Below are 17992 nucleotides of genomic sequence, written 5' to 3' on the forward strand. Positions count from 1 at the left end.
GTGAAATGTGTACACCCTTTGAATGAGCAATTCCACTTCTAGGAACTTAGCCTATAGAATTAGCAACCATATACACATAAGTACATTCAAAGAAGTACTAGTATTAAGTAAATATAATTTTCACATATTCATGATATATGCAGCTATTTTTTAAATGGCATGGAGCCATACTTCTACTATAAAATGATATACAATTATATTTTAAGTGACCACAAGCAAGTTACAAAACACTTAATCTAATCTTTGTATAAAAATTAAAATAAGGCCGGATGAGGTGGCTCATGCCTATAATCCCAGAACTTTGGGAGGCCGAGGCCAGTGGATCACCTGAGGTCAGGAGTTTGAGACCAGCCTGGCCATCATGGTGAAACCCTGTCTCTACTAAAAATAGAAAAATTAGCCGGGCGTGTCGGTGCACACCCATAATCCCAGCTACTCCAGAGGCTGAGGCAGGAGAATCGCTTGAAACCAGGAGGCGGAGGTTGTGGTGAGCTGAGATCTCACCAGTGCACTCCAGCCTGGGCTACAGAGCTAGACTCTATCTCAAAAAAAAAAAAAAGAAAAGAAAGAAAGAAAAAGAAAAGAAAAAAGCTCATCATCACTGGTCAGTAGAGAAATGCAAATCAAAACTACAATGAGTTACAATCTCCCATCAGTGAGAATGGCAATTATGAAAAAGTCAGGAAACAACAGATGCTGCTGAGGATGCAGAGAAATAGGAAGGCTTGTACACTGTTAGTGGGAGCGTAAATTACTTCAACCATTGTGGAAGACAGTGTGACGATTCTTCAAGGATCTAGAATCAGAAACACCATTTTACCCAGCAATCCCATTACTGGGTATATACCCAAAGGATTGTAAATTATTCCACTATAAAGACACATGCACACATATGTTTATTGTGGGGACTGTCATTGATTCGGGGGTAAGTGGAGGGAGGGCATTGGGACAAATACTGAATGCATGTGGGACTGAAAACCTAGATGATGGGCTGACAGGTGCAGCAAACCACCGTGGCACCTGTATACCTATGTAGCAAACCTGCACGTTCTACACATGTGTCCCAGAACTTAAACAAAAACTAAATTTAAAAAAAAATAAGAGTGAGGACTACTTTATGTTAGCTTTATATATTCAGAAAAAGAACGAATGCTTGAGACACACACTGCCTGTGAAGCGTCTCCCGTCCCCACGAATGCTCCCAAAACACTTTGGGCCTTAGTTATGGAAATTATACTCTGCCTGCATCTGTCTCCCTCTATGTCAATGGAGGGGTCATTCTTACTCATTCTGTGTCCCCAAAAGCATTTCCTGGTATCTGACTCACAGTGGACACGGATACATGCTTACTAAGTTGAATGGCATGAATTAGCATCAGGGCACATGTTTTCAGGAGCTCTTTCCAGACTCGCCAACCTACGCCCAGGGCTCACATTTACCTGGAGAAGCAAAGAGAAGTCAAAGGAGCCAGGTGAGGCTGGAGCACCAGACCCAGGCCCCTCACAGCGCCTTGTGGAGGCTGAAGCTGCTGCTCTGTGGTGGGTGCTCATCTGCCATGCTGACTTCTCATTAACCCCAGCTCTGGGAAGGCCTCTAAGCTTTCCAATTCCTTGCGTAAGAGCACATACTTACCATGAATCCTGACCTTAGGTCTAAACCTTGATGTTATCATACTTTGATGACCTTACACATTGATTCTGAATCTCTCCTTCTCTTCCCCTGTGGTGTGTGAGCCCTGGATCTGGGGCCAATGGCACAGGATCCACCATCTTGCCTTGTGGCCGCCAGAGACACAGACATGGCTTCTGTTCCTAAGTGCCAATTAAATGTCTCTTTCTAAGCAGCTGAATCAGTTAGTCTCTTTCTTTGGCCTCTCAGCTCCCTCAGACTTTTGGGAGTAGGCTTGCATAGACCTGCCCACAACAAATCACACGTCCCCCACCAACCCCAACTAGCTTTGGGGACTTAACAGCTGATGGGGACTCTTCATTAGTCCCTGCTTTGCTGATTCCATGATTAAGGACACAAGCCTTCACCATAAGGCACTAGACACAGGACAGAGGCTTTGGAGTCCACATAATCAGAGTTGAATACCAGCTTCTGTCTCTCTCTCTTTTTTTTTCTTAAGATAGAGTTTTGCTCCTTGCCCCGGCTAGAGTGCAATCATATGATCTTGGCTCACTGCAACATCCGCCTCCCAGGTTCAAGTGATTCTCCTGCCTCAACCTCCCAAATAACTGGGACTATAGGCGCATGCATCCACGCCCAGCTAATTTTTTGTATTTTTAGTAGAGATGAGTTTTCACAGTGTTAACCAGGATGATCTCGATATCCTGACCTTGTGATCCACCCAACTCTGCCTCCCAAAGTGCTGGGATGACAGGAGTGAGCCACCGCTCCCAGTCCACCAGCTTTTATCTTAAACAAACAGAAAAAGATGAATGATACAATGGAAAAATGACAAAGGAATGTAAGCTAAATAGACAAAAATAGGCTTAATTTCATTAGTAATTAAAGAAATATATATTTAAAAGGACACAATTTTTCATCTAAGAGATTAACAGAGATAGAAAAGAATGATAGCAGACAATGCCGGGCGAGCTACAAGCTGCAAGGAAACAGAAACCCTGGACAGGGGAGCGTCAGTGAAATGTGTACACCCTTTGAATGAGCAATTCCACTTCTAGGGACTTAGCCTATAGAATTAGCAACCATATGCATATAAGTATGTTCAAAGAAGTACTAGTTTTAAGTAAATATAATTTTCAAATACTCACGATATATGCAGGTATTTTTTAAATCGCACCGAGACATACTTCTAAAGTAAAATGATATACAGTGATATTTTAACTGACCTCAAGCACATTACAATACACATAATCTAATCTTTGTTTAAAAAAACAAAATAAGGCCAGACAAGCTGGCTCATGCCTGTAATCCCAACAGTTTGGGATGCCAAGGCAGGTGGATCACCTGAGGTCAGGAGTTTGAGACCAGCCTGGCCATCATGGTGAAACCCTGTCTCTACTAAAAATACAAAAATTAGTCTGGCGTGTCGGTGCACACCTTTAATCCCAGCTACTCAGGAGGCTGAGGCAGGAGAATCACCTGATCCCAGGAGGCGAAGGTTTTGGCGAGCCGGGATCTCACCACTGCACTCCAGCCTGGCCTACAGAGCTAGACTCCATCTCAAAAAAAGTAAAAAAGAAGAAAAGCTAATCATCACAGGTCATTAAAGAAATGCAAACCAAAACTACAATGAGATACCATCTCCCGTCAGTGAGAATGGCAATTATTAAAAAGTCAGGAAACAACAGATGCTGCTGAGGCTGTGGAGAAACAGGAAGGCTTGTACACTGTTAGTGGGAGTGTAAATTACTTCAACCATTGTGGAAGACAGTGTGGCGATTCTTCAAGGATCTAGAATCAGAAACACTATTTTATCCAGCAATCTCATTACTATATACCCAAAGGATTATAAATTATTCTACTATGAAGACACATGCACACCTATGATTATTGCAGCATTATTTACAATAGCAAACTTGAAACAAACACAAATGCCCATCAATGATAGACGGGATAAAGAAAATGTGGCACATAAATACCATAGAATACTATGTGGCCATAAAAAAGGAGTTCATGTCCTCTGCAGGGATATGGATGAAGCTGGAAGCCATCATTCTCAGCAAACTAACACAGGAACAGAAAACCAAACACCACATGCTCTCACTCGTAAGTGAGAGGTGAAGAATGAGAACACATGGACACAGGGAGGGGAACTTCACACATAACACACTGGGGCCTGTCGTCGATTCGGGGGCAAGTGGAGGGAGGGCATTGGGACAAATACTGAATGCATGCGGGGCTGAAAACCTAGATGATGGGCTGACAAGTGCAGCAAACCACCGTGGCACCTGTATACCTATGTAGCAAACCTGCACATTCTGCACGTGTCCCAGAAATTAAACTGAAATTTTAAAAAAAATTAGAGCAAGGACTGCTTTATGTTAGCTTTATACATTCAGGAAAAAAAAAAAAAAGAACGAATGCTTGAGACACACACTGCCTGTGAAGCATCTCCCATCCCCACGAATGCTCCCAAAACACTTTGGGCCTTAGTTATGGAAATTATACTCTGCCTGCACCTGTCTCCCTCTATGTCAATGGAGGGGTCAATCTTATTCATTTCTGTGTCCCCAAAAGCATTTCTTCATATCTGACTCACAGTAGACACAGATACATGCTTACTAAGTTGAATGGCATGAATTAGCATCAGGGCACATGCTTGCAGGAGCTCTTTCCAGACTCGCCAACCTACGCCCAGGGCTCACATTTACCTGGAGAAGCAAAGAGAAGTCAAAGGAGCCAGGTGAGGCTGGAGAACCAGGCCCACGCCCCTCACAGCGCCTTGTGGAGGCTGAAGCTGCTGCTCTGTGGTGGGTGCTCATCTGCCATGCTGACTTCTCATTAACCCCAGCTCTGGGAAGGCCTCTAAGCTTTCCAGTTCCTTGCGTAAGAGCACATACTTACCGTGAATCCTGACCTTAGGTCTAAACCTTGATGTTATCGTACTTTGATGACCTTACACATTGATTCCGAATCTCTCCTTCTCTTCCTCTGTGGTGTGTGAGCCCTGGATCTGGGGCTAATGGCACAGGATCCACCATCTTGTCTTGTGGCCGCCAGAGACACAGACATGGCTTCTGTTCCTAAGTGCCAATTAAATGTCTCTTTCTAAGCAGCTGAATCAGTTAGTCTCTTTCTTTGGCCTCTCAGCTCCCTCAGACTTTTGGGAGTAGGCTTGCATAGACCTGCCCACAACCAATCACACCTCCCTCACCAACACCAACTAGTTTTGGGGACTTAACAGCTGATGGGGACTCTTCATTAGTCCCTGCTTTGCTGATTCCATGATTAAGGACACAAGCCTTCACCATAAGGCACTAAACACAGGACATGGGCTTTTGAGTCCACATAATCAGAGTTCAATACCAGCTCTATCTCTCTCGCTCACTTTTTTTTTTGAGATGGAGTTTCACCCCTGTTGCCCAGGCTGGAGTGCAATGATGTGATCTTGGCTCACCACAACGTCCACCTCCCAGGTTCTAGCGATTCTCCTGCCTCAACCTCCCAAACAGCTAGGACTATAGGCACGTGCCACCACACCCAGCGAATTTGTTTTTATTTTAGTAGAGATGGGTTTTCACAGTGTTAACCAGGATGGTCTGGATCTCCTGACCTTGTGATCCACTCCCCTCCACCTCCCAAAGTGCTGAGATGACAGGAGTGAGCCACCGCTTCCAGTCCACCAGCTTTTATCTTAGACAAACAGAAGAAGATGACTGATACAATGGAAAAATGACTAAGGAATGTAAGCCAAATAGACAAAAATAGGCTTAATTTCATTAGTAATTAAAGAAATATATATTAAGAAGGACACAATTTTTCATCTAAGAGATTAACAGAGATAGAAAAGAATGATAGCAGACAATGCCGGGCGAACTGCAAGCTGCAAGGAAACAGATACCCTGGACAGGGTAGCGTCAGTGAAATGTGTACACCCTTTGAATGAGCAATTCCACTTCTAGGGACTTAGCCTATAGAATTAGCAACCATATGCACATAAGTATGTTCAAGGAAGTACCAGTTTTAAGTAAATATAATTTTCAAATTTTCATAACATGATATATGCAGCTATTTTTTAAACAGCACAGAGCCATACTTCTAAAATAAAATGATATACAATGATATTTTAATTGACCACAAGGAAGTTACAAAACAAGTAATCTAATCTTTGTATAAAAATTAAAATAAGGCCAGACGAGGTGGCTCATACCTGTAATCCCAGCACTTTGGGAGGCCAAGTCAGGTGGATCACCTGAGGTCAGGAGTTTGAGACCAGCCTGGCCATCATGGTCTCAAACTCTGTCTCTACTAAAAATACAAAAATTAGTCTGGCGTGTTGGTGCCCACCTGTAATCCCAGCTACTCTGGAGGCTGAGGCAGGAGAATCACTTGAACCTAGGAGGCAGAGGTTGTGGTGAGCTAAGATCGCACCACTGCACTCCAGCCTGGGAGATAGAGCTGGACTCCACCTCAAAAAAAAAAGAAAAAAAGCTCATCATCACTGGTCATTAGAGAAATGCAAATCAAAACTACAATGAGATACAATCTCACATCAGTGAGAATGGCAATTATGAAAAAGTCAGGAAACAACAGATGCTGCTGAGGCTGCGGAGAAATAGGAAGGCTTGTACACTGTTAGTGGGAGTGCAAATTACTTCAACCATTGTGGAAGACAGTGTGGCGATTCTTCAAGGATCTAGAATCAGAAATACCGTTTTACCTAGCAATCTCATTACTGGGTATATACCCAAAGGATTCTAAATTACTGTACTATAAAGACACATGCACACGTATGTTTATTGCAGCACTATTTACAATAGCAAAGACTTGGAACCAACACAAATGCCCATCAATGTTAGACGGGATAAAGAAAATGTGGCACATAAATACCATGGAATACTATGCAGCCATAAAAAAGAAGGAGTTCATGTCCTTTGCAGGGATATCGATGAAGCTGGAAGCCATCATTCTCAGCAAATTAACACAGGAACAGAAAACCAAACACCGCATGCTCTCACTCATAAGTGAGAGTTGAAGAATGAGAACACATGGACACAGGGAGGGGAACTTCACACATAACACACCGAGGCCTGTCGGTGATTCGGGGGTAGGTGGAGGGAGGGCATTGGGACAAATACTGAAAACCTAGATGATGGGCTGACAGGTGCAGCAAACCACCGTGGCACCTGTATACCTATGTAGCAAACCTGCACATTCTGCACGTGTCCCAGAAATTAAACTAAAACTAAATAAAAAAAAATTAGAGCGAGGACTGCTTTATGTTAGCTTTATACATTCAGGAAAAGAAAAAGAATGAATGCTTGAGACACACACTGCCTGTGAAGCGTCTCCCGTCCCCACGAGTGCTCCCAAAACACTTTGGGCCTTAGTTATGGAAATTATACTCTGCCTGCATCTGTCTCCCTCTATGTCAATGGAGGGGTCAATCTTACTCATTTCTGTGTCCCCAAAAGCATTTCCTGGTATCTGACTCACAGTAGACACAGATACATGCTTACTAAGTTGAATGGCATGAATTAGCATCAGGGCACATGTTTTCAGGAGCTCTTTCCAGACTCGCCAACCTATGCCCAGGGCTCACATTTACCTGGAGAAGCAAAGAGAAGTCAAAGGAGCCAGGTGAGGCTGGAGCACCGGGCCCAGGCCCCTCACAGCGCCTTGTGGAAGCTGAAGCTGCTGCTCTGTGGTGGGTGCTCATCTGCCATGCTGACTTCTCATTAACCCCAGCTCTGGGAAGGCCTCTAAGCTTTCCAATTCCTTGCGTAAGAGCACATACTTACCGTGAATCCTGACCTTAGGTCTAAACCTTGATGTTATCGTACTTTGATGACCTTACACATTGATTCTGAATCTCTCCTTCTCTTCCCCTGTGGTGTGTGAGCCCTGGATCTGGGGCCAATGGCACAGGATCCACCATCTTGTCTTGTGGCCGCCAGAGACACAGACATGGCTTCTGTTCCTAAGTGCCAATTAAATGTCTCTTTCTAAGCAGCTGAATCACTTAGTCTCTTTCTTTGGCCTCTCAGCTCCCTCAGACTCTTGGGAATAGGCTTGCATAGACCTGCCCACAACAAATCACACCTCTTTGGCCAACCCCAACTAGCATTCGGGACTTAACAGCTGATGGGGACTCTTCATTAGTCCCTGCTTTGCTGATTCTATGATTAAGGGCACAAGCCTTCACCATAAGGCACTAGACACAGGACATCGGCTTTTGGGTCCACATAATCGGTGTTGAATTCCAGCTCTATGTCTCTCTCCCTTTTTTTTCTCTTGAGATGGAGTTTCACTCCTGTTGCCCAGGCTAGAGTGCAATGACATGATGTTGGCTCACTGCAATGTCCACCTCCCAGGTTCAAGCAATCCTCCTGCCTCAACCTGCCAAATAGCTGGGACTATAGGTGTGTGCCACCACGCAAAGCTAACTTTTTGTCTTTTTAGTAGAGATGGGTTTTCACAGTGTTAACCAGGATGTTCTGGATCTCCTGACCTCGTGATCCACCCACCTCCGCCTCCCAAAGTGCTGGGATGACAGGTGTGAGGCACGGCGCACAGTCCACCAGCTTTTATCTTAAACAAATAAACAGAAAAATATGAATGATACAGTGGAAAAAGGACTAAAGAATGTAAGCCAAATACCCAAAAAATAGGTGTAATTTCATTATTAATTAAAGAAATATATATTAAGTAGGACACAATTTTTCATCTAAGAGATGAACAGAGATAGAAAAGAATGATAGCAGACAATGCCGGGCGAGCTACAAGCTGCAAGGAAACAGAAACCCTGGACAGGGGAGCGTCAGTGAAATGTGTACACCCTTTGAATGAGCAATTCCACTTCTAGGAACTTAGCCTGTAGCATTAGCAACCATATGCACATAAGTATGTTCAAAGAAGTACTAGTTTTAAGTAAATATAATTTTCGAATACTCATAACACGATATATGCAGCTATTTTTTAAATGGCATGGAGCCATACTTCTACCATAAAATAATGTACAATGATATTTTAAGTGACCACAAGCAAGTTACAAAACACGTAATCTAATCTTTGTATAAAAATTAAAATAAGGCCAGATCAGGTGGCTCATGCCTGTAATCCCAGCACTTTGGGAGGCTGAGGCGGTTGGATCACCTGAGGTCAGGAGTTTGAGACCAGCCTGGCCATCATGGTGAAACCCTGTCTCTATTAAAAATAGAAAAATTAGCCGGGCGTGTCGGTGCACACCCATAATCCCAGCTACTCCAGAGGCTGAGGCAGGAGAATCGCTTGAACCCAGGAGGCAGAGGTTGTGGTGAGCAGAGATCGTGCCACTGTACTCCAGCCTGGGAGACAGAGCTACACTCTGTCTCAAAAAATGAAAAAAAGAACAAAGAGAAAAAAAGCTCATCATCACTGGTCATTAGAGAAATGCAAATCAAAACTACAATGAGATACCATCTCACTTCAGTGAGAATGGCAATTATGAAAAAGTCAGGAAACAACAGATGCTGGTGAGCCTGTGGAGATATAGGAAGGCTTTTACACTGTTAGTGGGCGTATAAATTACTTTAGCCACTGTGGAAGACAGTGTGGCAATTTTTCAAAGATCTAGAATCAGAAATACCATTTTACCCAGCAATCCCATTACTGGGTATATACCCAAAGGATTATAAATTATTCCACTGTAAAAACACATGCACACCTATGTTTATTGCAGCAGTATTTACAATAGCAAAGACTTGGAACCAACCCACATGCCCATCAATGATAGACTGGATGAAGAAAATGTAGCACATAAATACCATGGAATACTATGCAGCCACAAAAAAGGAGTTCATGTCCTTTGCAGGGATGTGGATGAAGCTGGAAGCCATCATTCTCAGCAAACTAACACAGGAACAGATAAACAAACACCGCATGCTCTCACTCATAAGTGAGAGTTGAAAAATGAGAACACACGGACACAGGGAGGGGAACTTCACACATAACACACCAGGTCGTGTCAGGGGGTTGGGGGTAAGGGGAGGGAGAGCATTAGGACAAAAACTCAACACATGGGGCGCTTAAAACCTAGATGATGGGTTAACGAGTGCAGCAAACCACCATGGCACATATATACCTCTATAACAAACCTGGACATTCTGCAGGTGTCCCAGAACTTAAACTGATATAAAAAAAAAATCAAGCCAGGACTGCTTTATGTTAGCTTTATATATTCAGAAAAAAAAAAAAGAATGAATGCTTGAGACACACACTGTCTGTGAAGCGTCTCCCATCCCCACGAATGCTCCCAAAACACTTTGGGCCTTAGTTATGGAAATTATACCCTGCCTGCATCTGTCTCCCTCTATGTCAATGGAGGGGTCAATCTTATTCATTTCTGTGTCCCCAAAAGCATTTCTTGGTATCTGACTCACAGTGGACACGGATACATGCTTACTAAGTTGAATGGCATGAATTAGCATCGGGGCACATGCTTTGAGGAGCTCTTTCCAGACTCGCCAACCTACGCCCAGGGCTCACATTTACCTGGAGAAGCAAAGAGAAGTCAAAGGAGCCAGGTGAGGCTGGAGCACCAGGCCCAGGCCCCTCACAGCGCCTTGTGGAGGCTGAAGCTGCTGCTCTGTGGTGGGTGCTCATCTGCCATGCTGACTTCTCATTAACCCCAGCTCTGGGAAGACCTCTAAGCTTTCCAGTTCCTTGCGTAAGAGCACATACTTACCGTGAATCCTGACCTTAGGTCTAAACCTTGATGTTATCGTACTTTGATGACCTTACACATTGATTCTGAATCTCTCCTTCTCTTCCCCTGTGGTGTGTGAGCCCTGGATCTGGGGCCAATGGCACAGGATCCACCATCTTGTCTTGTGGCCGCCAGAGACACAGACATGGCTTCTGTTCCTAAGTGCCAATTAAATGTCTCTTTCTAAGCAGCTGAATCAGTTAGTCTCTTTCTTTGGCCTCTCAGCTCCCTCAGACTTTTGGGAGTAGGCTTGCATAGACCTGCCCACAACAAATCACACCTCTTCTGCCAATGCCAACTAGCTTTGGGGACTTAACAGCTGATGGGGACTCTTCATTAGTCCCTGCTTTGCTGATTCCATGATTAAGGACACAAGCCTTCACCATAAGGCACTAGACACAGACATGGGCTTTGGAATCCACATAGTCAGAGTTGAATACCAGCTTCTGTCTCTTTTTTTTTTTCTTGAGATGGAGTTTCACTCCTGTTGCCCAGGCTAGAGTGCAATGATGTGATCTTGGCTCACCGCAACGTCCATCTCCCAGGTTCAAGCAATTCTCCTGCCTCAACCTCCCAAACAGCTAGGACTATAGGCACGTGCCACCATGCCCAGATAATTTTTTGTATTTTAGTGGAGATGGATTTTCACAGTGTTAGCCAGGATGGTCTGCATCTTCTGACCTCGTGATCCACCCGCCTCCGCCTCCCAAAGTGCTCGGATGACAGGTGTGAGGCACGGCGCACAGTCCACCAGCTTTTACCTTAAGCAAACAAACAAACAGAAAAAGGTGAATGATACAACAGAAAAATGACTAAGGAATGTAACCCAAATAGACAAAAATAGGCTTAATTTCATTATTAATTATAGAAATATATATTTAGCAGGACACAATTTTTCATCTAAGAGATGAACAGAGATAGAAAAGAATGATAGCAGACAATGCCGGGCGAGCTACAAGCTGCAAGGAAACAGAAACCCTGCACAGGGGAGCGTCAGTGAAATGTGTACACCCTTTGAATGAGCAATTCCACTTCTAGGAACTTAGCCTGTAGCATTAGCAACCATATGCACATAACTATGTTCAACGAAGTACCAGTTTTAAGTAAATATAATTTTCAAATACTCATAACCTGATATATGCAGCTATTTTTTAAATGGCATGGAGCCATACTTCTACTATAAAATGATATACAATGATATTTTAAGTGACCACAAGCAAGTTACAAAACACATAATCTAATCTTTGTATAAAAATTAAAATAAGGCCAGACGAGGTGGCTCATGCCTGTAATCCCAGCACTTTGGGAGGCTGAGGTGGGTGGATCACTTGAGGTCAGGAGTTTGAGACCAGCCTGGCCATCATGGTGAAACCCTATCTCTACTAAAAATACAAAAATTGGCCTGGTGTTTCAGTAAGAACCTGTAATCCCAGCTACTCAGGAGGCTGAGGCAGGATAACTGAACCCAGGAGGCAGAGGTTGCAGTAGGCCGAGATCTGGCCGCTGCACTCCAGCCTGGGAGACAGAGCTAGACTCCATCTCAAAAAAAAGAAAAAAGCTCATCCTCACTGGACATTAAATAAATGCAAATCAAAACTACAATGAGATACCATCTCCCATCAGTGAGAATGGCAATTATGAAAAAGCCAGGAAACAACAGATGCCGGTGAGGCTGTGGAGAAATAGGAAGGCTTTTACACTGTTAGTGGGCGTATAAATTACTTCAGCCACTGTGGAAGACAGTGTGGCAATTCTTCAAGGATCTAGAATCAGAAATACCATTTTACCCAGCAATCCCATTACTGAGTATATACCCAAAACACTATAAATTATTCCACTATAAAGACACATGCACACCTATGTTTATTGCAGCACTATTTACAATAGCAAAGACTTGGAACCAACACAAATGCCCATCAATGATAGACTGGATAAAGAAAATGTGTCATGTAAATACCATGGAATACTATGCAGCCATAAGAAAGAAGGAGTTCATGTCCTTTGCAGGGATATGGATGAAGCTGGAAGCCATCATTCTCAGCACACTAACACAGGAACAGAAAACCAAACACCGCATGCTCTCATGAGAAGTGAAGAATGAGAACACATGGACACAGGGAGGGGAACTTCACACATAACACACCAGGGCCTGTCGTTGATTCGGGGATAAGTGGAGGGAGGGCATTGGGACAAATACTCAATGCGTGTGGGGCTGAAAACCTAGATGATGGGCTGACAGGTGCAGCAAACCACCGTGGCACCTGTATACCTATGTAGCAAACCTGCACGTTCTGCACATGTGTCCCAGAACTTAAACTAAAAGTAAATTTAAAAAAAATTAGACACGAGGTCAAGAGATCGAGACCATCCTGGTCAACATGGTGAAACCCCGTCTCTACTAAAAATACAAAAAATTAGCTGGGCATGGTGGCGCATGCCTGTAATCCCTGCTACTCAGGAGGCTGAGGCAGGAGAATTGCCTGAACCCAGGAGGCGGAGGTTGCGGTGAGCCGAGATCACGCCATTGCACTCCAGCCTGGGTAACAAGAGCGAAACTCCGTCTCAAAACAAAACAAAAAAAAAATTAGAGTGAGGACTGCTTTATGTTAGCTTTATATATTCAGGAAAAGAAAAAGAACAAATGCTTGAGACACACACTGCCTGTGAGCATCTCCCATCCCCACGAATGCTCCCAAAACACTTTGGGCCTTAGTTATGGAAATTATACCCTGCCTGCATCTGTCTCCCTCTATGTCAATGGAGGGGTCAATCTTATTCATTTCTGTGTCCCCAAAAGCATTTCTTAGTATCTGACTCACAGTAGACACAGATACATGCTTACTAAGTTGAATGGCATGAATTAGCATCAGGGCACATGCTTTGAGGAGCTCTTTCCAGACTCGCCAACCTACGCCCAGGGCTCACATTTACCTGGAGAAGCAAAGAGAAGTCAAAGGAGCCAGGTGAGGCTGGAGCACCAGGCCCAGGCCCCTCACAGCGCCTTGTGGAGGCTGAAGCTGCTGCTCTGTGGTGGGTACTCATCTGCCATGCTGACTTCTCATTAACCCCAGCTCTGGGAAGGCCTCTAAGCTTTCCAATTCCTTGCGTAAGAGCACATACTTACCGTGAATCCTGACCTTAGGTCTAAACCTTGATGTTATCGTACTTTGATGACCTTACACATTGATTCTGAATCTCGCCTTCTCTTCCTCTGTGGTGTGTGAGCCCTGGATCTGGGGCTAATGGCACAGGATCCACCATCTTGTCTTGTGGCCGCCAGAGACACAGACATGGCTTCTGTTCCTAAGTGCCAATTAAATGTCTCTTTCTAAGCAGCTGAATCACTTAGTCTCTTTCTTTGGCCTCTCAGCTCCCTCAGACTTTTGGGAGTAGGCTTGCATAGACCTGCCCACAACAAATCACACCTCTTCTGCCAATGCCAACTAGCTTTGGGGACTTAACAGCTGATGGAGACTCTTCATGAGTCCCTGCTTTGCTGATTCCATGATTAAGGACACAAGCCTTCACCATAAGGCACTAGACACAGGACAGAGGCTTTGGAATCCACATAATCAGAGTTGAATACCAGCTTCTGTCTCTCTCTTTTTTTTTTTTTTTTTCTCGTGATGGAGTTTCACTCCTGTTGCCCAGGCTGGAGTGCAATGATGTGATCTTGGCTCACTGCAACATTGGCCTCCCAAGTTCAAGTGATTCTCCTGCCTCAACCTCCCAAGTAGCTGGGAGTATAGGCGCATGCCACCACGCCCAGCTAGTTTTTTTTTATTTTAGTAGAGATGGGTTTTCACAGTGTTAGCCAGAATGGTCGGGATCTCCTGACCTTGTGATCCACCCGCCTTCACCTCCCAAAGTGCTGGGATGACAGGAATGAGCCACCACACCCAGTCACCAGGTTTTATCTTAAACAAACAAACAAACGGAAAAAGATGAATGATACAATGGAAAAATAACTAAAGAATGTAAGCCAAATAGACAAAAATAGGCTCAATTTCATTAGTAGTTAAAGAAATGCATATTAAGAAGGACACAATTTTTCATCTAAGAGATTAACAAAGATAGAAAAGAATGATAGTAGACAATGCCGGGCGAGCTACAAGCTGCAAGGAAACAGAAACCCTGGACAGCGGAGCGTCAGTGAAATGTGTACACCCTTTGAATGAGCAATTCCACTTCTAGGGACTTAGCCTATAGAATTAGCAACCATATGCACATAAGTACATTCAAAGAAGTACCAGTTTTAAGTAAATATAATTTTCAAATACTCATAATGTAATATATGCAGCTATTTTTTAAATGGCACGGAGGCATATGTTCTAATATAAAATGATATACAATGATATTTTAAGTGACCACAAGCAAGTTACAGAACACGTAGTCTAATCTTTGTTTAAAAAATTAAAATAAGGCTGGAGGAGGTGGCTTATGCCTGTAATCCTAGCACTTTGGGAGGCCGAGGCCAGTGGATCACCTGAGGTCAGGAGTTTGAGACCAGCCTGGCTATCATGGCAAAACCCTGTGTCTACTGAAAATACAAAAAATTAGCCAGGCGTGGTGGTGGGCGCCTGTAATCCCAGCTACTCAGAGGTTGATTTGGGAGAATCGCTTGAACATAGGAAGCAGAGGTTGCAGTGAGCCAAGAATGCGTCGATACACTCCAGCCTGGGCAACGAGAGTGAAACTTCGTCTCAAAAAAAAAAAAAAACAATTAAGATATATATGTCGAGCCTGTCGATGCTGCAATTGCCTGAAGGGAGCAGAAGAGGCTGAGACCTGGGAGAAAATGCAGGAGAGGAGTCGGCTCCTTGGCTGCAGCTGCTGCCAGAGATGCCCACCCACTCATTTTCCTGTCCCTCTGCCCCATTCACAATGCAGCTGCTTCTGCAAAGTGGTACGATCAATCTAAGGGACTATGTCTTCATTGAATTTTGTGTCGAAGACACTAAAGCTGTTAATGTATGTTTTGAAAAATCCAAACTTAATTCAGTTGTCTTGGAGGAAGTGATCATTTCAAGCATTTAAATGACATTGACCTTTTTTACTGTATTGATCCAAATGATCCCAAGCATAAAAGAACGGACAGATCAATTTTATGTTGTTTCCGAAGAATCTGGATGTCATGGCCGAGGTTAACAAAAGAAAGGGCAAAGTTTAACTGGCTTAGTGTGGACTTCAACAGTTGGAAAGACGGAAGGTGATTCAGATGAAGGCATGTCTAATTTTGACCATTTCTCTGGTCAAGATAATGAACATCATGGGTGGTGATGTGGACGAAGATTTACCAGAAGTAGATGGAGCAGATGATGACTCACAAGGCAGTGATGATGAGGAAATGCTAGATCTAAAGCATATTGTCATCACTTGGAATTTGATAAAGAAAAATAACTGCTCTGCAAGATTTTAGAATTGACAGAATCCCTGAATTGATAGCTCTAAAGGCATGCTGTATTTGTCCACTGTAACCCATTTTTCAGCCTGTTTGTTTTTGAAAAGGCTTCACTGTGGGTTGATATGTACCATCGCGTGGGGCAATTTTAAATTAGCTAAGGCAATAACCTGACGCATGAACACTTCCCAGATTTCCAGGAAGCTGTTGAAGTCCTAGGCAATTGATGCAGCAGTTGGGATAAATGCAAACCTCTCACCTAAGTCTCCTTTTCTTCATAACATAGATACTGACGCGGCAGGAAGCTCTCAGCTTAGGGAAAGAGAAGTAAATTTTAGATTACAGAACATGAATTCAGAAGTGGCTGGAACAAATTGGCTCACACCTTACTGGTAACTTGCTATTCCTCTGGTGTTATCCTTCAGGATTTTCACTAAAGTTTATTTTTCAAAAAATTTACTTTAACCTGATTTTATGTAAGTGATCACTTGTCAGTGTTTCAGATGTATTTTAGCTGAAACTCGTGAATGCCCTGACTTAGACCTTTTTTAAAAAAATTATATATTTGGGCCAGGTGAGGCAGGTTGCACTTGTAATCCCAGCACTTGGGGAGGCTGAGGCAAGCGGATTGCCTGAAGTCAGGAGTTCAAGGCCAGCCTGGCCAACATGGCAAAACCCTGTCTCTACTAAAAGTATAAAAATTAGCTGGGCATAGTGGTGTGCATGCTTGTAATTCCAGCTACTGAGGAGGCTGAGGCAGGAGAATCGCCTGAACCCAGGAGGCAGAGGTTGCGGTAAGTGGAGATCGCGCCATTGCACTCCAGCCTGGGTAACAAGCGCGAAACTCGGTCTCAAAAAAAAAAAAAAGTATACATTTGGACCCGGGCTCAGTGGTTCATACCTGTAATCCCAGCACTTTGGGAGGCTGAGGCAGGTGGATCACCTGAGGTCAGGAGTTGGAGAGCCGCCTGGCCAACACCGGGAAACCCCACCTCTACTAAAAATACAAAAATTAGCTGGGCGTGGTGGTGGATGCCTGTAATCCCAGCTACTTGGGAGGCGAAGATTGCAGGAAGCTGAAATCGCATCATTGCACTCCAGCCTGGGTAACAGAGTGAGACTATCTGAAAAACGAAAAAACAAAATCATACATTTGGTATTGTTTGACCCTTAGGCTTTTACATCTCGTGGCATAGAGGATGAAGAAAGCTGTAGATTGTTGCTTGAGAGTGTATACATTTAGACCAGATTTGTATTTGCACTGTCAGTATGGCAAATGAGTGAAAAAATATTTAATACACTATTGGATTTTTTTATTTCTTTTTTTGATTCTGCTTATGCCAGATCTGAAAACCTCAAGTTAAGTTCATGACCCTGGGGATGTTTTTTTTAAATGTCTACATTCTTTCTAATAAACTGTTGGAAGACTTAAGAAAATATAAGATACATATCCACAGGCATATTCATAGGAAAATTCTAGAGAAACAGAAACAGAAATAGAAGCTCTTTCTAGGGATACTTTTACTCTGTTTTGTTTAAATTTGTTAGAGTAAGCATGCATCCTGCATATCATCTTCTTAATAAAATAAAAGCAATCTGGTCAGGCGCAGTGGCTCACGCCTGTAAACCCAGCACTTTGGTAGGCCGAGTCGGGCTGATCACGAGATCAGGAGCTTGAGACCAGCCTGATCAACATGGCAAAACCCTGTCTCTACTAAAAATACAAAAATTAGCTGGGTGTGATGACGTGCACCTGTAATCCCAGCCACTCAGGAGGCTGAGGCAGGAGAATCACTTGAACCCAGGAGGCGGCGGTTGCAGTGAGCCGAGATCACACCACGGCACTCCAGTCTGGGTAACAGAGCAAGATCCCATTGCAAAAATAAATAAATAAATAAATAAACAAAATAATAAAATAAAAGCAATCAAAATTTTAACAAGAAATGGGCATGTGGGGCAGTTCCCTTCTAAAACACGTGTGGGTGCCGGGAGCTGCACAGCCCACTGGCCACACCTGACCCCACACGCCTACCCAGGCCACCACCGCTCAGCAGCTAGAAGGAAGGTGGCTGGCTACGGACACCAAAGGCTTTGATGAAGACTTGAGAGAACTAGCAGTGGGAATAGCTCTGCAAAAAACAAAAACAAAACAAAACAAACAAACAAACAAACGGGTGCAACGATCAGACCAGATTGTATCATCTCTCATGAGAGCA

This window comes from Aotus nancymaae, unplaced genomic scaffold (genome assembly GCF_030222135.1).
Source record: "Aotus nancymaae isolate 86718 unplaced genomic scaffold, 86718_ANA_hifiasm-v0.15.2.pri h1tg000059l, whole genome shotgun sequence".
Classification (NCBI taxonomy): domain Eukaryota; kingdom Metazoa; phylum Chordata; class Mammalia; order Primates; family Aotidae; genus Aotus; species Aotus nancymaae.